Source organism: Erpetoichthys calabaricus, chromosome 4 (assembly GCF_900747795.2).
Source record: "Erpetoichthys calabaricus chromosome 4, fErpCal1.3, whole genome shotgun sequence".
NCBI lineage: Eukaryota > Metazoa > Chordata > Cladistia > Polypteriformes > Polypteridae > Erpetoichthys > Erpetoichthys calabaricus.
The window spans coordinates 157,779,984-157,805,140 of record NC_041397.2 but is presented as its reverse complement, the minus strand read 5'-3'; the positions used below and the strand labels follow the sequence as shown (position 1 = coordinate 157,805,140).

Below are 25,157 nucleotides of genomic sequence, written 5' to 3'. Positions count from 1 at the left end.
CATCTGTCTTTTTCCTCAATATAAACAAATGTGAGTTAGTGGCAATTAAACAATGTAATAATAAACACATATATAACATCCCAGTCAATAATCACATTTCTTATTTGGGAATTTAAATTAAAAAAAAATTGATACTGTACTACATGTACTCTGAACTTTATCCCATTAATTGATCAAGCACTAAAAAGATTCAGTTCATCACTCCAAAAAGAATTTCCCTTGAAGAGAAGAACTTTGTTGGCTAATGCAGTGGGAATATCCAAATTGACTTATGCATCCCTTTCCTTGGAAGTGACTGTAAATCACTTGACAAAATGCTTTTTGGATTTGTATGCAAAAACAAACCCCTTTACATTAAGGATCTGGTATGAATTCCACTGAAACTGACAGTTTAATTTTAAAAGAATAATTCAGAGAAGAAAAATCACAAAAATTCAATTAGATTATACAATTTATTTCTAACCCCAAATCTATCTCAAATTTCATTCCAAATGTATTGTTTACAAAATCGGTTGTTTACATCTCTTATTGATGAATAACTATAGTTACTGTAAAAAAAAATTATTCAGAGGACCTTTAGCAATACTTAAATAAATGCATGGTTGCAAGGTAAAATTAAAATATACCCATTTCTGAATTGCAAACATTGTTTAGTAAGTTGTGCTGACAAACTGATAATAATACTTACTTTAACTCAAGATTGTAAGTAATTTGGGCGGCACGGTGGCGCAGTGGGTAGCTTCCCGGGTCCTCCCTGCGTGGAGTTTGCATGTTCTCCCCGTTTCTGCGTGGGTTTCCTCCGGGCGCTCCGGTTTCCTCCCACAGTCCAAAGACATGCAGGTTAGGTGGATTGGCGATTCTAAATTGGCCCTAGTGTGTGCTTGGTGTATGGGTGTGTTTTTGTGTGTCCTGCGGTGGGTTGGCACCCTTCCTGGGATTGGTTCCTGCCTTGTGCCCTGTGTTGGCTGGGATTGGCTCCAGCAGACCCCTGTGACCCTGTGTTCGGATTCAGCGGGTTGGAAAATGGATGGATGGATGTAAGTAATTTGAACTACATTTCATTAATTCACTAATAAAAAACAAAATGAATTTGTGATAACTTAATCATGTTGGCTGGGTGATTTGATTACTCTCCATGTCACAATTCAACTTGAAAATGCTAACAAATAACAAGATAAAACCATTTTGAACAACTTAAAGGTGTAAAATGTTGTAAACTTAAAAACTTAGATTTTGACTTATTTAGTAAGTTCTCACGCCAGCCTTAACATGTGTGTATGCAAGTTTTCAGCTTGGTTTTGCAAGCTGGCAGCACCCAGTGTCAGGGCGTACTGCGCTTCCTGTGTGGTTTCCCTTTATTTTTTAGATTCACATCCCCTTGACACGGCTTTATCAAATACATTGAAATTAACCATACATCATTTATTAGTTTAAGGCATCTGATTTTAATCAACCTGTAACAATATAATGGTGCACAGAATTGCCAAACTATACCAAATACTATACCTGTTTTATCCATCCATCCATCCATTTTCCAACCCGCTGAATCCGAACACAGGGTCACGGGGGTCTGCTGGAGCCAATCCCAGGCAACACAGGGTACAAGGCAGGAACCAATTCCCGGCAGGGTGCCAACCCACCGCAGGACACACACAAACACACACACACACTAGGGCCAATTTAGAATAACCCTAACCTCCATGTCTTTGGACTGTGGGAGGAAGCCGGAGCACCCGGAGGAAACTCACGCAGACACGCAGGTCCCCAGGTCTCCCAACTGCGAGGCAGCAGCGCTACCCACTGCACCACTGTGCTGCCCCTATACCTGTTTTAGCATTGTTAATCTCAGTGCACCACTGGAAAGAGGATTATCAGGATACAGCATCTAGCACATGCTGCCTCAGTCATGTGCACAGTCTATCTGAACTACTTCCATACGGTAAACGCTTCAGAGCCTTTCCTGTTGGGACCTTGCAGTTCAGAAGTAGTTTAAATTGAGCTCTATCAGTCCATCAAGTGCTCCCAATAGAACTGTTTGCATTTATAAGTACAATTACCTCACTTTAAACTTGCACTACAGTTGTAACATTGCACAATCTGAGCCACTTATGCTTACATATTGTATATTTTTCATTGTTTTTATTGTATTATTATTGTTGTTGTTGCATATTGAAACTCATTGTACCATACAATAACAATAAAGGAATTCAAATCAATTCAATAGAAGAGAGCGCGTATTTACAGACGATGACAAGTGGTTTCTAAATCGATTTAGATTTCCAAGAGCTATCTTCTTGGAGCTCTGGATATCATTTTAAGATGAAATGCAGTAAAGTATGTATATTACATTATACAGATAAATTTTTAACTTCATTCCGGTAGCAATGAACTGGCGCCCCATTCAGGGATTGTTCCTGCCTCACGCTGTATGCTTGCTGGGACTGACACGACCCAGGATGGATGGAATAATTAAACATGTACTACAAACATATTTCCATGTTCCATAAATGTATTGAAGAATCGGCATTCTAAGCTTAGATATGGTTTTACTTTTAAAAAAGTTATTGTGTGGCGATTGGAGGAACTGGAGGTTAGTACGTTTGAAAGAGACAGTACTGCTGCAATAAATTATTTAATTGAGGGATGCGCACGGTGCAGCAAGCATCTTGCAGGAGGCAGGAATAATCTCTAGATGGGTGCCAGCATGTCGGTACCATTGTGCCACTGTGCACTCATGTTGAATACATGCTTTATTTCCTATCATCCTGAAAATTATATCAAATATACATCTTAGTATTTAAATTGTTCAGAGACCTGTAATATCATGAATGTAATGTATTCTGTGTCCTGTCGGTGTAAGAAAAAGACCATTTAAGAACCATGTAGTGATTCACACACAGAGTACATAGAACACATACAATACAAAGCATTTAACATGCTATTTTAATTACAATGGGATTTGAGAAACTAGTAAATAAAACCTTTTTAAGGTGAAGTTTACAACATTCTACTTTAATGACAAAATAAACTATGAGATTGAATTGGACATTTTGACCTATTTTTTTCTTTTCTCTGTACCCTAATACGCTTCTGTATGACACTCAGATGGTGGGCAACGACTCGCCTTTTTATGGTGACTTTGATATCTGACCCCTTTTTTTTTAATTTAGGGCAGTGTGCGACTTTCTGAACTTGAACTTTCGAGTCTCTCCAACACTCTGTCACTCGATCAACTTCCTTTTCTTCCTTATACCACTGCTTAAACCAACAAATAGTACATTTTCATTGCCTCCACTTGGTAAAAATTTCCCCATGCTTTTGCCATTGTCTTTTCACAGAACACTAAACTTAACGGGTTGTTTATATTGATTTGTATATTAAAATATGTGAAATTCTGGGAGGAGTGGGGCTGCAAGCGCATGAATTTTTTTGTGCATACACACATTCCACTTTTTGTCTGCATGACATGTTTTAGTGTGAATTCTATGCACGGCGTTATGCATGATGCCCCTGGAGTTGGAAAACCAGAAAGGAGGAACATGGTCAGCATTTCTCAAGCTGAAAGAAGTGAAGGAGAAATTCAAGCCTCAAGTTGCAACACTGAGAGATTCTGTAGGTGAAACATTAAATGACACAGAAGGAATCAAAATTGGATGGAGAGAGCACACAGAGTCACTGTACCAGGAGAAACTGGATGATGCTCGGCCAATTCCAGAATATAGCATATGATCAAGAGCCGATGGTACTGAAGGAGGAAGTCGAAGCTGCGCTGAGGGCATTGGTGAAAAACAAGGCTCCAGAAATTGACAGAATATCAATTGAAATGTTTCAACAAACGGATGCAGCTATGGAATGAGCTCATTTAGTGCACCACTCAGAGTATTTTAACCCACTGTATCTGAGTGTGGAATCACAGCTCTACAGCAGCTGACTGGAAAGAGGATTATCAGGATACAGCATCTAGCACAGGTTGCCTCATTCATGTGCACAGTCTATCTGAACTTCTTCCATACAGTAAACGCTTCAGAGCCTTTCCTGTCGGGACCTTGCAGTTCAGAAGTAGTTTAAATTGAGCTCTATCAGTCCATCAAGTGAAACATTAAATGACACAGAAGGAATCAAAATTGGATGAAGAGAGCACACAGAGTCACTGTACCAGGAGAAACTGGATGATGCTCGGCCAATTCCAGAAGGTAGCATATGATCAAGAGCCGATGGTACTGAAGAAGCAAGTCGAAGCTGCGCTGAGGGCATTGGTGAAAAACAAGGCTCCAGAAATTGACAGAATATCAATTGAAATGTTTCAACAAACAGATGCAGCTATGGAAGCGCTTATTCATCTATGCCAAGAAATCTGGAAAACAGCTGCCTGATCTACTGACTGGAAAAGATTGATTTTTGTGTCCATTCCAAAGAGCAGGTGATCAAACAGAATGTGGGAATTACTGAACAGTAGCATTGATATCTCACACAAGTAAAATTGTGCTGAAGATAATTCAAAGGCAGCTGGAGCAGTTCGTCGACAGAGTGCTACCAGAGGTGCAAACAGGATTCAGAAAAGTATGTGGAATGAGAGATATTATTGCTAATGTGAGATGGATCTTGACTGAAATCAGAGAATACCAGAAGGAGGTCTACCTGTGCTCCATCGACTATGCAAAGATATTCGACTTTGTGGATCACATCAAATTATGGATAACTTTGAGAAGAATGGGAATCCCAGAACATCTAATCATCCTCATGTGGAACCTGTACGTGAACCAAAAGACAGCTGTTCGGGACAGAACAAGGGAAAACTGAGTGGGAAGGGTGTGCATCAAAGTTGTATTCTTCCACCATACCTATTCAATTTGTATGCTGAGCAAATCATTTAAGAAGCCAGACTATACAAAGAATAGCGTGGCATCACAATAGATGGAGAACAGACTGAAGTTGTGAACGATTTTGTTGTACTTGGATCCACAATCAATTTCCATGGAAGCAGCGTTTAGGAAATCAGTCAACGTATTGCACTAAGAAAATCTTCTATGAACAACCTTTCCAAAGTGTTAAAAAGTAAAGATATGTCTTTAAGGACTAAAGTGTGTCTGATCCAAGCAATGGTATTTTCAATTGCCTTGTATGGGCGTGAAACCTGGACAATGAATGAGGAAGATCAATGAAGAATTGACGCTTTCGAGCTATGGTACTGGTGAAGAATGTTGAACATACCATGGACAGGCAAAAGAACAAACAGATCTGGCGTTGGAGGAAGCTTAATCAGAATGCTCATTAGAGGCGTGGATGGCGAAACTACATCTCACATTCTTTCAACGTGTTGTTGGGAGGGAAAAGGACATCATGTTCAGTAAAGTAGAAGGAAAGCAGAAGAGAGGAAGGCCCTGCACAAGGTGGATTAACACAGTGGCTGCAACAATTGGTTCAAACGTGGAAGAAATGGCGAGGATGACTCAGGATCGGACAGTGTTTCATTCTGTTGTACACAGGGTCGCTATGAGTCAGAATTTTAATAAGATACTCAATAGACTAGCACATTTTCAATTTACAGACCTAATTTAACACCTCATAAGTGTTTTATATGGCAGTGATCCCCAACCTTTTTGACAGCAAGGACCATTTTATTAGATGCAAATTTTTCCACGGACCGGTGGGGAGTGGGGGGGGGGGTTTGCAGTTTTGTACACAATTTACATTACATTTCTATTATTATTAAGTTATTAAGCAGTTCGCATACGTTTGCAACCCGAGATTTTTCTTTTTTTTGCATATAACAAAGACATATACTTTGCATTTGCCATTCCAACAGATTGCACATCACAAACATTAACACTGCTATCTTTTTTTCGTGTCTGCCGTTTCTATAGGAGGGTGACAATGAGTTAAATTCCAATGGATGTTTTTCAAATGTTGACGAGCAATAAGCAAAAGATATCACTAAAAACCACAGAAAACAAAAACAGTAAAAAAAAAAAACAGTACGAGGAAAGTTCGAAGAATGAGATTTTTTTTTTTTTTTACAATGTTTCTGTTTGGGGATCTTTGTGCAAATGTGCGCAACTGAGCTGTGACCACAGATCTAACTGCTCTGAGGATGATTCATTCAAGCATTTCAAGGTCACTTCATTGTAATGAAAGTATCTGCTGAATGTACTTCGTAGTAACGCGATTTCTATTGACTCGTGTCATATGGGGAAACTGTCGGGACCATAAAAATACATTGTTGTAATACTGTGTCACCTCGGTCTCTCTCCTCTCTCTGCGCCGCTGCAAAGCCCCGCCCGCCAAGCGTTCTGAAAAGTCTGAGTGAGTCTCTGTTGCCGGCAGTTCTCTCGCGGCCCGGCTGTCAGACGGCTGCGGCCCGGTAGTGGGCCGCGGACCGAGGGTTGGGGACCCCTGTTATATGGAATAATCATGATGTTTTATTTCAAAATAAATCTACATTTTTTTATATGGAATAATCATGATGTTTTATTTCAAAATAAATCTACATTTTTTTAGTAGCTGGTTCATTCAAAATATTTTATTTAAGGTACTCTTAAGTTACACTGAATTTATATCTACTTATAGTTTTTCATTTACCAAAAGATTGTTCTCCATTGTTCTCTGTGTATTGTATTGTATTGACCCCCTTCTTTTGACACCCACTGCACGCCCAACCTACCTGGAAAGGGATCTCTCTTTGAACTGCCTTTCCCAAGGTTTCTTTCATTTTTTCCTACAAGTTTTTTTGGGAGTTTTTCCTTGTCTTCTTAGAGAGTCAAGGCTGGGGGGCTGTTAAAAGGCAGGGCCTGTTAAAGCCCATTGCGGCACTTCCTGTGTGATTTTGGGCTATACAAAAATAAACTGTATTGTATTGTTAGAAACTCTGTCTGTCAAACTGTAATCATGCATTTAAAATTCAATGCTACTGGTTAGTCTTATAATCTACATTTATTAAACTTCAAATGGGGATTTTTTTTATCCCTCATTATCATTTTAAAAAAATGAAATCTGTTTTCCAAAACAGTATTCTAACCATTCACTATGTACTGTCTCATTCTGAGAATTTTAATACAGATATTGCCTGGAAGAAAGTATGGACCATACCACATGCATATTCAATTTTCAAACATAGTTAGCTAAATTGATTTTAAACTACACCATAGGTATTATCCTACCAAAACCAATGTGATCGATTTTAAAAAAGATATTGACCCTGATTAAAACAAAAAGTGTTTTAAGTTTATTTTGGACTTACTGTAGCCTACACTCAGATATTTTGGAAAGATTCTTCTAGGTGTGTCAAAAGAATGGTTACTCAAAATTTCGCTTTATTTTTTGAGAAAATCTTATTAGATTTTTGTAAGTTTAAAAGGTGCAAAAGAAAATTAATACAGTATTATGTAATTATTATGTTTATTATTTTGTTAAAAGGGCGGCATGGTGGCGCAGTGGTAGCGCTGCTCCCTTGCAGTAAGGAGGCCTGGGTTTGCTTCCCAGCTCCTCCCTGCGTGGAGTTTGCATGTTCTCCCAGTGTCTGCGTGGGTTTCCTCCAACTGTCCAAAGACATGCAGGTTAGGTGGATTGGCGATCCTAAATTGCCCCTAGTGTGTGGGTGGGTGTGTGTGTGTGTCCTGCGGTGGGTTGGCGGCCTGCCTGGAATTGGTTCCGGCTTTGCGGCCTGGGTTGGCTGGGATTGGCTCCAGCAGACCCCCATGACCCTGTGTTCGGATTCAGCAAGTTGGAAAATAGATGGATTTTGTTAAAATTTCATATTCATAAATCTAATGTTATCAATCAAACTTTTTATAATCAAAAATGTAGTTGCATTGTATATTAAGACCATTTCAACTTCATATAACTGTAAAGCTATTAGTATTTGTAAAAAAAAATGTAACTGTTTTTCTTTTATATCCTCTAATGTACCCCTGGCAGTTTATCTATTTGTAGTTTGTTCTCTATTACCATCCATCCTCTTCTGCTTATCTGAGGTTGGGTCGCGGGGGCAGCAGCTTGAGCAGAGATGCCCAGACTTCCCTCTCCCCGGCCACTTCTTCTAGCTCTTCCAGGAGAATCCCAAGGCGTTCCCAGGCCAGCCGAGAGACATCATCCTTCCAGCGTGTCCTGGGTCTTCCCCGGGGCTTCCTCCTGGTTAGACGTGCCCGGAACACCTCACCAGGGAGGCGTCAAGTAGGCATCCTGATCAGATGCCCGAGCCACCTCATCTGACTCCTCTCGATGCGAAGGAGCAGCGGCTCTACTCCCGGATGACTGAGCTTCTCACCCTATCTTTAAGGGAAAGCCCAGACACCCTGCGGAGGAAACTCATTTCAGCCGCTTGTATTCGCAATCTCGTTCTTTCAGTCACTACCCATAGCTCATGACCATAGATGAGGGTAGGAACATAGATCGACTGGTAAATTGAGAGCTTCGCCTTGCGGCTCAGCTCCTTTTTCACCACAACAGAGCGATGCAGAGCCCGCATCACTGCGGACACCGCACGGATCCGCCTGTCGATCTCACGCTCCATTCTTCCCTCACTCGTGAACAAGACCCCGAGATACTTGAACTCCTCCACTTGGGGCAGGATCTCGCTACCGACCCTGAGAGGGCACTCCACCCTATTCCGGCTGAGGACCATGGTCTCAGATTTGGAGGTGCTGATTCCCATCCCAGCTGCTTCACACTCGGCTGCGTACTGATCCAGAGAGAGCTGAAGATCACGGCCTGATGAAGCAAACAGGACAATATCATCTGCAAAAAGCAGTGACCCAATTCTGAGTCCACCAAACCGGACCCCCTCAACACCCTGGCTGCGCCTAAAAATTCTGTCCATAAAAGTTATGAACAGAATCGGTGACAAAGGGCAGCCCTGGCGGAGTCCAACTCTCACTGGAAACAGGTTCGACTTACTGCCGGCAATGCGGACCAAGCTCTGACACCGATCGTACAGGGACCGAACAGCCCTTATCAGGGGGTCCGGTACCCCATATTCTCGGAGTACCCCCCACAGGATTCCCTGAGGGACACGGATGAATGCCTTTTCCAAGTCCACAAAACACATGTAGACTGGTTGGGCAAACTCCCATGCACCCTCCAAGACCCTGCTAAGGGTGTAGAGCTGGTCCATAGTTCCGCGACCAGGACGAAAAACACACTGTTCCTCCTGAATCCAAGGTTCGACTATCCAATGGACCCTCCTCTCCAGGACCCCCGAATAGACTTTTCCAGGGAGGCTGAGGAGTGTGATCCCTCTGTAGTTGGAACACACCCTCCGGTCCCCTTTCTTAAAGAGGGGGACCACCACCCCGGTCTGCCAATCCAGAGGCACTGTCCCTGATGTCCATGCGATGTTGCAGAGGCATGTCAACCAAGACAGTCCTACAACATCCAGAGTCTTGAGGAACTCCGGGCGTATCTCATCCACCCCCGGGGCCCTGCCACCAAGGAAATTTTTTGAAAACCTCGGTGACCTCAGTCCCAGAGATGGGGGAGCCCACCTCTGAGTCCCCAGGCTCTGCTTCCTCATTGGAAGGCATGTTAGTGGGATTGAGGAGGTCTTCGAAGTACTCCCCCCACCGACCCACACCGTCCCGAGTCGAGGTCAGCAGCGCACCATCACTACCATATACAGTGTTGACACTGCACTGCTTCCCCCGCCTGAGACGCTGGACCAGAATCTCCTCGAAGCCGTCTGAAAGTCGTTCTCCATGGCCTCCCCAAACTCCTCCCATGCCCGAGTTTTTGCCTCAGCAACCACCAAAGCCGCATTCCGCTTGGCCTGCCGGTACCTATCAGTTGCCTCCAGAGTCCCCAGGACTCCTTCTTCAGCTTGACGGCATCTCTCACCGCCGGTGTCCACCAACGGGTTCAGGGATTGCGGCCACGACAGGCACTGACCACCTTACGGCCACAGCTCCGGTCAGCTGCCTCAACAATAGAGGCACGGAACATGGCCCATTCGGACTCAATGTCCCCCACCTCCCTCGGGACGTAGTCGAAGTTCTGTCGGAGGTGGGAGTTGAAGCTACTTCTGACAGGGGGCTCTGCCAGACATTCCCAGCAGACCCTCACAACACGTTTGGGTCTACCAGGCCTGACCGGCATCCTCCCCCACCATCGAATCCAACTCACCACCAGGTGGTGATCAGTTGACAGCTCTGCCCCTCTCTTCACCCGAGTGTCCAAGACATGTGGCCGCAAGTCCGATGACACAACCACAAAGTCGATCATCGAACTGAGGCCTAGGGTGTCCTGGTGCCAAGTGCACATATGAACACCCCTATGCTTGAACATGGTGTTCGTTATGGACAATCCGTGACGAGCACATAAGTCCAATAACAAAACACCGCTCAGGTTCAGATCGGGGGGGCCATTCCTCCCAATCACGCCCTTCCAGGTCTCACTGTCATTGCCCACGTGAGCATTGAAGTCTCCCAGCAGAACGAGGGAGTCCCCAGAAGGTATTCCCTCTAGCACCCTTTCCAGGGACTCCAAAAAGGATGGGTACTCCGAAGTGCTGTTCAGTGCATATGCACAAACAACAGTTAGGACCCATCCCCCCACCCGAAGGCGGAGGTAGGCTACCCTCTCATCTACCGGGGTAAACCCCAATGAACAGGCTCCAAGTCGGGGGGCAATAAGTATACCCACACCTGCTCGGCCCCTCTCACCGGGGGCAACTCCAGAGTGGTAGAGAGTCCAGCCCCACTCAAGGAGATTGGTTCCAGAGCCCAAGCTGTGCGTCGAGGCGAGTCCGACTATATCTAGCCGGAACCTCTCAAACTCACGCACTAGCTCAGGCTCCTTCCCCTTCAGTGAGGTGACATTCCACGTCCCAAAAGCCAGCTTCTGTAGCTGAGGATCGGACCGCCAAGGTCCCCGCCTTCAGCCACCACCCAACTCACAGTGCACCCGACCTCCTTGGCCCCTCTCATAGGTGGTGAGCCCATGGGAATTGTTCACTATTACTGTAATTATATTTTTATATAATAACAATCTAAAAAATAAAAACTTTAGGTAAGTCAGCTCATCAGCAAGCTGTACAAATATCTGATTATTGCAATTAGCCTGGATAAACCTAACATTACCAGTCACTCAATGCTGTAAGGCCTCATTATTTTTCTTTGATTGTGTTTTGTGTCCAGTTTAATTGCAAACATAAGGTATAATCTTGTAATGCTCTTTGAACTTAGAAGAAAATTCCCATACATGCACGACCCTGGCTGCAAACGTGCCACTGTCTCCAGACATTGGTCCATGCAGGCATGCCAATGACCTGTTTAACGTAAGAGTACAGTACACTAGATGCTCTAAACCCCTCATAGGCACAATTGCACAGCCAAGCTGCCAGCAATCCAGTAATGCAAGGCATACTCTGTGCAGTTTTGGCACAATATTGAGATGAGTCAGTCTGAATTTCAGCTTCATCAGCTGTCATTTCACATGTAGTATGTGATGGATTGCATTGCCCAATTTTCACATTTTTGATTTAAAAAAATCTAAGTATCACGTTGAAGCACACATATAACTAAATGGCCAATGAAAAAAACATCATAGAAAACCTTTGCTGGAAAAATCCGAAATAAACACACACAATGATAAATTACACAGACTGCATACTTTTTTTTTTTTTTTTTAATTTTATTCCAGACTACATACTTCTAATTCTGTATGCAAAATAGATAGACCATTGTGCCCCAACCATCCAAAAGTCCAGTTAAGCTTTTTTCTTTTCTTTGTACTTTTAGAGCACAGTACTTTTCGTGAAGCCTTTGGCTATCGTGTTTTTTAAAATAAGTAAAACTGTTGGTCAAAACCTTGTGCACACACTGCAAAAAAAACTTAAGAAATAAGATATTTTCTCCTGAAATTCAGCGTTTATGGCTTAATATTAGTGAAATTATCTGTCCCTGCAGCAAGATAAATTTTACTTGCCAAGACATCTTAAAATAAGTTAGTTCCAGTCTAGAAATAAAAAAGCTCTGATAGGTGTTCAAAGGTTTGAAATAAGTAGAAAATGCTGTTTTTTTAGAAAAAATGACTTGAGATTATACTTTCTATAGTGGAAATACACTGAATATTAGAAAATAATTTTTAATTCAGTTGTTTTGCATTCTTAATTTTAGCACACTGAAAAATGAAGGCCAAGAACAAGGGAATAAATCACTAATAAGTGGAAAACTCTTAATACCAGTGGAGAATGAAAGTCTTGTTACTTGAAACAAGTTAGCTCATCTTGAAATAGGTAGTCCAATATTTAATCTCAGAACACATATCTTAAAACAGGAAAATTATTTTACAAAAATCACAGAATAAGAAAAAAATATATGATTATTAAGAAATAAATGCTTGAAATAAGCAAAATTATATGCCAATGGGGTGAGATATATTGACTTGGATTTTTAAAAAATCCTGAAAGTAGTTAATTTCAACACATACTAAGCTATATTTGCATGATATATACAACACATTTCAGTCCACCTACAAAAGAATAAGGTAAAAGTAGCACAGTGCTCTCATTTTAGGATGGTCTTCATTTCAAATTGAAACCAAATACTTTAGCAGAGGTTTGAATTAAGAATTCATTGCTACATTCAAGACACATAATTAAGATATAATTTCCTGATATATGTTGGCTTCCTGAATACATAAAATAACTTAAATAAAGAGCAGTGCTAATGATTGTCTTTATTGTAAGTATTACATCAGTATCCAACAGCACTACTGCTGTGTTTACAATACAGAAACAGAAAAACATAAGCACATGAAAATTAGTTGACACAGGAAGATTACCTTGCACATAACACAAAAGTCATATCCATATCATTATTGTACATTGTGGTTCAGGACTCTCCACTTGTCACAACTTCACAGTCAGAAATGCATAACATAAACTTGCAAAATTTTAACAGTGGTAACTTTGCCAAAAAAAGACAAAGAAAATACAACCTAACATGTTAAAATCCACAAAAAATCTAATTATTTATAATTAATCTAATTGATTTCAAATATTATGGTAATTATATACAGTACATCATAGACATGCATTTACTGTTCTACATTTGGCTCACACAATTTTTCTTCTAGCATATTTGTATTTTTCCTTCAAAATTATTTGGAATGTATGTACAATTTCTATTAATGGTTTCTAAATCACACTTAACCAATCATTTTGCTTCAAAATGTATCAAGTTAATTATGTTGGCCAGGCTTAAGTAGTGCCTCAGTGATTACTGACCAATAAACTGTTTCCATTCAGCTAAAGCATTCCTGTATGATGCAGTTACATCCTTCCTTCTCATGAATTGTGTCCAGTAATATTTCAGTTTGAATTGCAGAGAGGACAGCGGCAATGTACTTAGGATATGTTAGATGTAGTGCATAATAGTATGCCATAAGGTACATGATACCTTCCTGCAACATTTCTTGAGGAAAAGTTGTCACTGGCTCACTTCCAATAGCCAGCATGCAGTTATCTTGGTCCACAATAAGGGCAGGGCCAGACGTGGTCTTTGCTATAGAAAGGCATCAGGATTCTCAGAGGTCTTCAAGACAAACAAAAACCAACAAAAAAAACAGGCTGAATTTATTTTATCCTCTGCAGTCCTATACAGATTTATTATACATTTACCTATTTATAATACTGAATTAATGTGCTAATTTTAACAGAAGCAGTTATACACAGCTTGCAATTGAAATAGCAAAGAAATCACTAAAAATTGAAGATTGTTATATTCTGTAGAGCCCTTTTATTCAAACCGTTTAAATGTATAATGTCATTCCTGTAGCTAACATTAAAAACAACCCTGAAAATTGCTGCCAGTCACAGATGGATAGAATTGGAATAACGGTCTTTAGTTGTCCTTTAAGCAATGTAAAAATGCAAAGTTTTACCTTAAGAACATGAACTAATGCCTCGTGTTTTGTTTCCCAACTTTTTTGGGGGTAGAGAAAATGAAGGAAACATGAATGGCAGAGCTCTAAATATGGCGATGGCATTTTTCACTAATGAGAGAAAAAAAACAAAAAAAAAACATAATTCTTATTAAATATCTTTCGCATTATGTTCTAATATAACACGAACATTCTCCTTTTAATGAAAACAACAACATACAGCAAGCTTTAAATTAAGAATGATTTATAACAAAATTATATGATGTCTGATATTATTTTTACCTACTAATATGCTAGAACATGAATGAACAACTGAAATGAACCTTACATAGATCATATTTAAAGTTTTAAGTATTCTTTAAAATATTCCTTCATTATTTATACCTAATAAAGGATAGTGTTAATCAGTTTATTATTCTGTTGTGTGTTAAAAAGATGCTAGACGAAACTATTTACAATGCTAATAAATGGCTTTTTAAAAACAATTTAAAGGAATTAAAATTTATTTCAGAATAACACAGTACAACTTTCCAAAACAATGAAGAAAAAGGAACCTGGAATTCACAAATCAACAGTTACTGGCAAAGAGAGCAGCAATAATATTTTGCATGAAAATTTCTCAAAGTTTGGCTTACTATAATATAGACGTGGGAAGTATTTTTCGTACGCGGATTAGTCGTTTAGCCGGATGTAATTGTTGACGATTTGGCCTGATCCTGGATCTGTCGGTTTTTCGAAACTCTTGCTGGAAGTGTTGTCATAGCAACACATCCTAATCCGCAAACCTGCTCAGAGCAGGTTTGTTCTACGTAAACAAGGATTAGTTTACACACGTGATCAGTGACTGTGCATGGAAGTCATCCAGTCATGGCTTCGCCGTTCATGAATGAGCGACCAATTGATATTGGTGCGCAAATTATAAGAAGAGAATTTCATATAGAGAGGGTTTTGCGCGATCAGCAAGATACTTTATTGCTCCTGGAAGAAATTCTTTCCGAAAGATACCGCTTTAGCTGAGGGGGAATATTGTACCTCAAAAATTTATTAGCACCTTATATTCGAAGTCAGGCTCTCACAACCACACAGACAGTATGCATTGCTTTGAGGTTTTTTACAAGCGGTACTTTTTTTTTTTATATACTGTAGGCGATGCGGAAAATCTAGCTAAAAGTGCAGTTTGCCAGGCAATTCGTAAAGTCTGTATGGCTCTGAAATATTTCCTTTGAGTTTTCATAGTGTTTCTTGGACACCTGCGTGTGCAGACAATAAAAGCGGCGTTTCATGCCATTGCAGGTAGATAATACACAGGCTAAAACACCCACAGTTCCATGAAGAATCTCAATCAGCCTAACATTCTCATTACCAGGATTTCCAAATGTGATTGGGGCACATGGGACTGATCAGAGTGGAGTTTGATCAAGCATTATTTGGAAAATGTACCTCTCCTCCTGATGATGAATAATCAGACACAGTGTCTTCATGAAATATTTGACCTTCGTCAATATCTCGTTGGTCAGACACAGGTTCAAGGGATATGACATTCCCTGCAACTGACCCAACAAAAAAGAGGGCTATATGGAACATACCTATGGCACACATGGAGGACAAATATATGCAATGACCATCCTTTACCTGAAATGAAGTGACTACTGCATCCTGCCACTGGTTCTGAGGAGGAGCTTCCCCCTGGAATGCCCTCAGAAACAGGGCGATGGGCATTTTGCTGGAGAGCCAACTCTTCTGCAGGGGTTAGGTCTGGACCGCGTGGACCTCCACCTGTTTTTTGCTAGTCTGCCTTCTTATTAGCTTTAAAAATAATGTTTTTTATATTATATATGATTATTTATGTCAACAATTCTTTAAATAGTTATATACCAATATTTACCAGTTTGAAGTATATTCTTGTACTTCACTTTAACCTGTTCCCATGTTCTCCTTGTGCTCACATTTGATCTGGAATTATGACATATTAAATAATAATTAATCTGACACATAGGAAATGAAACGCTGCATTCAGTAAGTACAATACACACTTACTTTTACAACGTGGGCATGGATTTTAACACGCCGAGACTCGCCTATTCAAGTACTCAACTTCGGGCGCTGAGAACAAATGCCAGTGCCGGTGTGGTTCCACATTTACCCGACGAGGTAAGAAGGCGGTATCGTGGCAGCAGAGCCGGCACTAAGCTAAAAAAGAAGCGGCTTGCGAGAAAGTGGCGTTTCAAGCCTTCGGTGCCTTCTGTGATTCTGGGGAATGTAAACTCAATCTCAAATAAGATCGACGAACTGGCTGCGCTGGTGAAAAATGTAAGGAACTACAGAGAATGCAGTTTGTTGTGTTTTTGCGAAACCTGGCTAAATAACACCATCCCAGATGCCAACGTGGAGCTACCCGGGTTTAGCACAGTTAGAGCGGACAGAGATGCAAGTACCTGTGGTAAGCACAAAGGAGGAGGACTCGCTCTCTATGTTAATACACAGTGGTGTCACTCTGGACATGTTAACGTCAAAATCTCCACTTGCTGCAGGGATATCGAACTGTTGGCCGTAAGTTTACGTCCCTACTATTTGCCCAGAGAGTTTGGACATGTCATTGTTGTTATTGTATACATTCCTCCTCGGGCAGACGAGGAGTCAGCGAGTGACATCATCCATTCTGCTGTTGCTAAGTTACAAACGCAGCACCCTGAGGCGCTTGTGCTAATCGCTGGAGACTTTAACCATGTGACGCTAGACAAAACATTACCTGCATTCTCCCAGTATGTGCACTGTAACACCCGGGGAAATAAGACTATTGATTTACTTTATGCAAACGTTAAAGACGCATACAGCGCCACCCCGCTGCCTGCGCTTGGGAAAGCAGATCATAACCTGGTTCTGCTTCAGCCTCACTATAAACCAAAAGTTAGAGTCCTACCTGTAACCACACGATCATTCAGGAAGTGGACTCCGGAGGCTGAGAATACTCTGAAAGAATGTTTTGGAACTACAGACTGGGATATCCTGCAGGGATCTCATAGTGAGAACATTGAGGAAGTTGTTGACTGCACTACTGACTACATCAACTTCTGTATGGACATTGTAGTTCCAGTAAGAACAGTACGCTGCTATGCTAACAACAAGCCATGGATTACAAGTGACATCAAGGGCCTTTTGAATCAGAAGAAAAGGGCTTTTAAAGACGGTGATCAGCATGAGCTCAAGCGCGTGCAGAAGGAACTCCGAGTCCAACTCAGGGCGGCGAAGGAGCAGTACAGGAGAAAGCTGGAGCAGAAGTTGCAGAATAACAGCATGAAGGAAGTGTGGGATGGGATGAAGATCATCACTGGCTGCAGCTCGAAGCGGGGTGCCACCATTGAGAGAGACGTGAAGAGAGCAAACCAAATGAACAACTTTTTTAACAGGTTTGACCACCCTAACCCACTCTCACTCTCACCTCGGAGTACTGCACCCTCCACACATCCTTCTGCTGATACCAGCATAGGAAAGACATCCCCACCCATAATTACAACAGCGCAAGTGAGCAGAGAGCTGAGGAGACTTCGTGCCAGCAAAGCAGCGGGTCCAGATGGAGTATCGCCACGACTGCTGAAGGTCTGTGCATCGGAGCTGGGGGGTCCTCTACAGCGCATCTTCAACCTGAGCCTGGAACAGGGGAGAGTCCCGAGGCTTTGGAAAACATCTTGTATCACCCCAGTCCCAAAGGTATCACGTCCTAGTGAGCTGAATGACTTTCGGCCTGTTGCTCTGACATCACATGTGATGAAGACCATGGAGAGGCTGCTGCTTCACCACCTTAGGCCACAGGTTCAACACGCCCTTGACCCTCTGCAGTTTGCATATCAGGAGAAGGTGGGAGCGGAAGATGCCATCATCTATATGCTACATCGATCCCTCTCTCACTTGGACAGAGGCAGTGGTGCTATAAGAATTATGTTTCTAGACTTCTCTAGCGCCTTCAACACAATCCAACCTCTGCTCCTTAGGGACAAGCTGACAGAGATGGGATTAGATTCATACCTAGTGGCATGGATCGTGGACTATCTTAAAGACAGACCTCAGTATGTGCGTCTTGGGAACTGCACGTCTGACATTGTGGTCAGCAACACAGGAGCGCCACAAGGGACTGTACTTTCTACGGTCCTGTTCAGCCTATATACATCGGACTTCCAATACAACTCGGAGTCCTGCCATGTGCAAAAGTTCGCTGATGACACTGCTATCGTGGGCTGTATCAGGAATGGGCTGGAGAAGGAGTATAGGGACCTAATCAATGACTTTGTTAAATGGTCCGACTCAAACCACCTACACCCGAACACCAGCAAAACCAAGGAGCTGGTGGTGGATTTTAGGAGGCCCAGACCCCTCATAGACTCAGTGATCATCAAAGGTGACTGTGTGCAGATGGTGCAGACCTATAAATATCTGGGAGTGCAGCTGGATGATAAATTAGACTGGACTGCCAATACTGATGCGCTGTGCAAGAAAGGACAAAGCCGGTTATACTTCCTTAGAAGGCTGGCTTCCTTCAACATCTGCAATAAGATGCTGCAGATGTTCTATCAAACAGTTGTGGCGAGCGCCCTCTTCTACGCAGTGGTGTGCTGGGGAGGCAGCATTAAGAGGAAAGACGCCTCACGCCTGGACAAACTGGTGAGGAAGGCAGGCTCTATTGTTGGCATGGAGCTGGACAGTTTAACATCTGTGGCAGAGCGAAGGGTGCTCAGCAGGCTCCTATCAATTATGGAGAATCCACTGCATCCACTAAATAATGTCATCTCCAGACAGAACAGCAGCTTCAGTGACAGACTGCTGTCACACTCCTGCTCCACAGACAGATTGAGGAGATCGTTCCTCCCCCAAACTATGCGACTCTTTAATTCCACCAGGGGGGGTAAACGTTAATATTTAACATTATACATAGTTATTGTCTGTTTTTTCAACTGTATTATTATCATTCTTTAATTTAATATTATTTATTGTATCAGTATGCTGCTGCTGAAGAATGTGAATTTCCCATTGGGATTAATAAAGTATATCTATCTATCTATCTACTTAGCGTTTAATTTGTCGGCCACTTTTTGCCAGCTGTCTTTTCTGGTCTGGGCTGCTTTTGCAGTGTTACCCGTTGTGCATATTAAATCTTGAAATTCTTCATGTCCTTCGAATGAAAGGTCTTGCGCCACGTGTGTGGAAAAAAAAAAAAAAAATGCGCCCGTTCTTTCTTCATTTTGTTACAGCCTATCAAAGACTTGCTGATCATGTTTTCTAGGGAAGCGATTTACAGCTCCTAGGCAACAGGTTGTGTCCGGCCAGGTTCTGACCTTTAAACTCATGTCGGAGCGGCCGACGTGAAAATTGGCCTTACCTTGCAGAATGCAGCTTGTAAAACAAAGGATGTTTTTCGGAGACATTCCAAAGACACGGGTGGGAACGGGGCAATGGACATTACAAGCGTATCCGGTTAAAATGATTGGCAAACATCTGCTATCACGGTTACATTTCCAAAATACCACTCTTTTCTCAATAAAAAGAGAGGCTTCCATAACCATGCCCATTTCAGCCATGACGGTGCGTTTTCACGAACTTCTAATGACTAGATTAAATGAAAAATAATTATCGTTCATACAGGATTCCCCGCAGAAAGCGGTCTGTCTCCGAATCACGGTAAGTCCTTTTTCATGATTCTTATAAGCGTTAAACGAGCATGTTTAAAAATGAGCGTTTGAATCCTTACATTCAAGCCGACTCGGAAAACGGTAAGGGCCTTTTTAAAAATGATAGATGTTTACAACGTGCATAATGTGTGCGCGAGCATGTGTAAGAGCGCACGTATTTATTTATGATCAGTTTTTTATACGGACATTTTTCAATCCATCTGATGAGATTATAAATGGGCATGTTTCTATCTGTCTGAAACATTCACGAAATTATAAAGGGTGTCGTGTAAATATTTGAGTATACAATGATTAAGTTTGTTGTAAAAATGAGCGTTTGAATCCTTTAATTTTTTATTTTTAGAGGATTACATCCCCATAGAGTATCTGATTTATTATACGGTTTCAGGTAAGACCCTTTTTAAATGCTTTAGGCTTACAACGTGTTTGAGTGTTTGTGTAGGAGCGTCAGAGTGCTCGAGCGTCAACGCGCTCGTGCGTGTGTGCACGAACTTGGGCACACGCTTGTGTCCGAAGCTTTCATTCATTTCGCTAAATGTATTTATTTTAATACCTTCTAGATTTCCAAAGTCCGGGTGACTTGTAATCGTATTCTAAGGGGGTAAATGAATAGTATAGATGTACCGGGATGTATGAGATTATATCTTGATACACAGGGAACCTGAGACCCAGCTGTCTGTTTTTATTTACGTCTTTAAAAAGTTTGTATACATTCTTCTGTGGTACCTGTTTCTTTATCCGCTTTTTTTTTCCCCACAAACGTCAGGTATCTTTGTAAAGCGGTCGTATAAAGTTTTACTTTTGCCTCGGCGCTCAAGTCGCCGCGTTCGAGTATGAATTTCATTTGTTTATTCAGTTCCATTTCCGCAGCGTTTCGCTGAATCTGAGCCTTTTGTTTTTGAGGGACTAGGCACATCTTGCGCGTGTATTCATATTTATCCTCTCGAACCTAATAAACTAGTAATGAAAAGAATGGCCGTGCTTATGAGGATTTTTAATTTTTTTTTTGTAAATACACTTGTGCATTTAAACGGAGCTTTATAAGAAAGCAGGTTATACATCTTAGCCTGGTTACACACCTTATCCAGTTTTGTTCGTGCATTTAAAAGCACTCACTGTTACACTAGCACAAAATGTTGATATTTTCTGTCTACTCAAAAACTGAAAAGTTAAAAACAGAAAATCCCGATTATGATTTTTGTTTTGTCATGGGAGGATGCTAGGGTGACACTTTATACTTTTTCTTACGTAGACTTTAACACATATTCTTACCAAAATAGTTCATCACTTCCCAATTCCTGTAACTTTAGGTAATTAGACAGAGCTCCATAACAGGCAAGAGAAAAGTATTATAGGTCAAATACACAGGACCATAAAACAAAGTGTGAACACCACACAACCTGGTATTGCTAGATGTTTAATTTTTTCCAGGTGACCCATTTTTGCGTTGTGTGAGGTACCAGCCATAAGTCAAGATCTTTCTTTTAGTCTTTTTTTTTTTTTTGATCAGCTTTTATACTGATTTGATAAAGGTAATCTAGGTATGATGTGGTCATTCGGTCTCCAAGACAACTTTTCCTTTATTACATTTAAATTTCTTGTCTCTGAAAATTCATTCATAGCTCATACGCTTCTGCTCTTAGAGCCAGGAGGCTATAGGGCAAGGGTTGTAAGAAACGCTCTTCTGCACATCCGAAGTTCATTGAACTAAAATCAGCAGCTTTAGCTCATGTTAATGATCTCATAAATGATTTGTATAGCTCACAAAATAGCAGAGCTAATTACTCTTTCTGCTTAAACACTAAAGCATTAGTGAACAAAATACATTTTCAGTAGCCAAGTAAAATGACCAGTTGCTTTAACATGAAAATAAAGCCTCTTTAGAAAATAAAGCATCTTTGTAAAGGTCCAATTTTAAAACATTATAAGAAAAATCCTTGTTTCCAAAAGAGTTCTGCCCATTTTTCCAACAGGCTTCTTGACTGATCTTTGGAATCATCAGGGCCTTTCTGATCACATCCAACCAAACACAGCATATAACTTAATTTCTGTACTGTACTCATTTTAAATGAGAATAGCCAGTATAAAGTCCCTAAGGGAACTGGAGACATCTGATATCTTCTATCATATATCTTTTTTGCAAGCTCAAGTAATTCAGAGTCTGCTCACAACATAAATGTACGGTTATTTTTTTCTCAAAAGGCCAAATCTTTGTCAGGCTAATCATGAAAAAAATAAAAATCAGATTTTATTCTCATTAGAGTTTATTTGCATATTTTATTATACCTACTTAACTTTTATCGACATTTATCTTTTCTCTATATTTATTTTTTCTAGTATCAGAATATAGTTTAAGTTAATTTGTTTGGGTTCAATAGAGGTATTTTTCATTTTTTAATATCTTAGCGCCCCCTAGGTGGGGTCCGCCCCAACAGTTTGAGAGCCACTGTTGTAGGGGGTTATTTGTAAAACACTCTGGGGCACTTAAAGCTAAATTAGATTCCCTCGGTGTTCCATTTTTGTTGTAAAATTGTATTTAGTCTCTCTTTATTTACTAAACATTTTATACGATGATTAGAAAACAGTTATCTTGTTCACGCTTTAATTTAAATCAGCATTTTCATCGACAGGTTATAACCACTCGGGACTCAGGATGCTTTGTATAATACAAAGTTTTAGAAATTCTGTTAACGCTTGGTAATAGCCTTCTATTTTACATCAGTTATGAGCCCCTGAAAAATAAGAATGGTTATACACTACAGGGCTGATGATTAGGTTTATTTTGGACACGTTAGGCAAATCAGGAAGGAAAATGTTTTAGTGAATAGTTACATAATATCTATTATAGGTGTTAACACAAGGATTAAAATTTTACTAAAACTGTGAGGTTTATTCTTTCTTTTAGGTAGACCATCTATCCTTGAAAATGGCTTTTCCCCTCTGTTTGTGAAAAAAGCACCCTTTGTTTGAGTAGCATTCAGGGTGAAGGGGATTCCAAGAGTCAACAATCGTCTGCAATCTTCTTGAATACGAGTCAAAGGACCGGGGTTTGTGCAATGATCACAGTCAGGGGCAGAGTTAAGCTAGACCACATTATTAGTCCAAAATGAAACACTGACTTGCCCATATCACAAATATAAGACAGTAAATTTACAAATACTAAGTCGCAGAGCAAATTAAAAACATATTAAGACCGGATCAACAAGGGATCACCCCAAGCTCACAACACACTACAACTGAACCTACGTGTTTTGCAGTATATTATCAGCTAATATCAGTTCCACGGGTTTGCAAAGAGTCGGGGAAAACATTATTTAACATCTGTTAGTATGATGCTAATTAACATTAGCCTGCTATTGTTAGGACCTTATCTGGCACTAAAAGTTGGGCTTGTGTTCCTCCAGATTCAGGAAGAACATGAAAAAGTGGAATTATTACAATTTGAAAAAATGCCGTGATGTATAAAAAAATCAGCATGGAAAGAAACCTTTTTGACGTGTGCATTCTGAACACGTCTTTAATAAAACATTTAAAAAAAATATTAAAACTGAACAAAGCACAGAAGTAGCCTTTAATGATATCCATTAGTGTTAAGTATTATCAAGCACTGGGTTCTGTTTATAAGATTTATTTAATTTAGTTATAAGCAAAATGATTGGCAGCGTTTTGCTTTGAAATTAATCATAGTTTGACACAGCTTTAAGAATTAGAATGCAAGATGAACCTATTCATTTAATAACAAATTTTGGATCTCTGTTTTATTTTAACCTTTTGACCAGAAACCCCTGGACAGTGCCGACATGCTAACTAAATAGATATAATCTAAGATATTTTAGAATATGGACCTGGGCTCTACCCAGATGATTCTGACAAACTAAGGGTCTCCACTTTATTGCCAGACTTTCTGTGTGTGCTGTGGATCTTGTAATGGAGAATGCAAAAGATTCTGTAATCTTTAAGGGGCATGTGTCCATAGTGTTAACCAACCATAGTATGTGATGTTCAAAATTCAACTAGTGTTTTTCCGAAGAGATAGGACTCTGTATTAACTATTCACAATGACCAGACTCCCGAGACCTTAGGCATTTTTTATGTAGAAGTACATTTCACAAACCTGAATAAGAGACGATCCATCAAACTACTCTTGACCCAAAACAGGGTCAAGCAGGGGGTGGGAACGACACCCCTCAAAATGCTCTTGACACAAAGAAGGGCCAATCAGGCGGGTGGGGCGGGACACTCTTTTCAAAGAGTCTTTGCTCCCCCAAGGACCACCGCATTCTCAGAGTTATAATATGCTTTTTCCAAGACCTGCTCCATCCTCGACGGTGAAAGAAATTAGGGTTAGGGTTTAAAAATCAAATGGTACTTTATTGGTCATTTTCAAAAACAATATAAAATTCAGAGAGGTTTTACCAAACACTTCAAAACCTAATATTACAACTCAACAGCCTGTTTAAAAGCATATGATATCACTAAAAGAAAGATCTTGACTTATGGCTGGTACTTCACACAACGCAAAAATGGGTCACCTGGAAAAAATGAATATCTAGCAATACCAGGTTGTGTGGTGTTCACACTTTGTTTTATGGTCCTGTGTATTTGACCTATAATACTTTTCTCTTGCCTGTTATGGAGCTCTGTCTAATTACCTAAAGTTATAGGAATTGGGAAGTGATGAACTATTTTGGTAAGAATATGTGTTAAAGTCTACGTAAGAAAAAGTATAAAGTGTCACCCTAGCATCCTCCCATGACAAAACAAAAATCATAATCGGGATTTTCTGTTTTTAACTTTTTAGTTTTTGAGTAGACAGAAAATATCAACATTTTGTGCTAGTGTAACAGTGAGTGCTTTTAAATGCACGAACAAAACTGGATAAGGTGTGTAACCAGGCTAAGATGTGTAACCTGCTTTCTTATAAAGCTCCGTTTAAATGCACAAGTGTATTTACAAAAAAAAAAATTAAAAATCCTCATAAGCACGGCCATTCTTTTCATTACTGGTTTATTGGGTTCGAGAGGATAAATATGAATACACGCGCAAGATGTGCCTAGTCCCTCAAAAACAAAAGGCTCCGATTCAGCGAAACGCTACGGAAATGGAACTGAATAAACAAATGAAATTCATACTCGAACGCGGCGACTTGAGCGCCGAGGCAAAAGTAAAACTTTATACGACCGCTTTACAAAGATGCCTGACGTTTGTGGAAAAAAAAAAGCGGATAAAGAAACAGATACCACAGAAAAATGTATACAAACTTTTTAAAGACGTAAATAAGAACAGACAGCCGGGTCTCAGGTTCCCTGTGTATCAAGATATAATCTCATACATCTCGGTACATCTTATACTATTCATTTACCCCCTTAGAATACGTTTACAAGTCACCCGGACTTTGGAAATCTAGAAGATATTAAAATAAATACATTTAGCAAAATGAATGAAAGCTTCGGACACAAGCGCGTGCCCAAGTTCGCGCACACACGCACGAGCGCGTTGACGCTCGAGCACTCTGACGCTCCTACACAAACACGTTGTAAGCCTAAAGCATTTAAAAAGGGTCTTACCTGAAACCGTATAATAAATCGGATACTCTATGGT

General features: G+C 40.6%; 1 protein-coding gene across 1 annotated transcript in view; it reads left to right on the top strand.

Moving 5' to 3' along the window:
- The window catches only part of LOC114651160 (glutamate receptor ionotropic, kainate 1), a 694,443-nt gene that overhangs the window by 471,284 nt on the left and 198,002 nt on the right, over nucleotides 1–25,157 (top strand). The gene's annotated exons all lie outside the window — the stretch shown is intronic.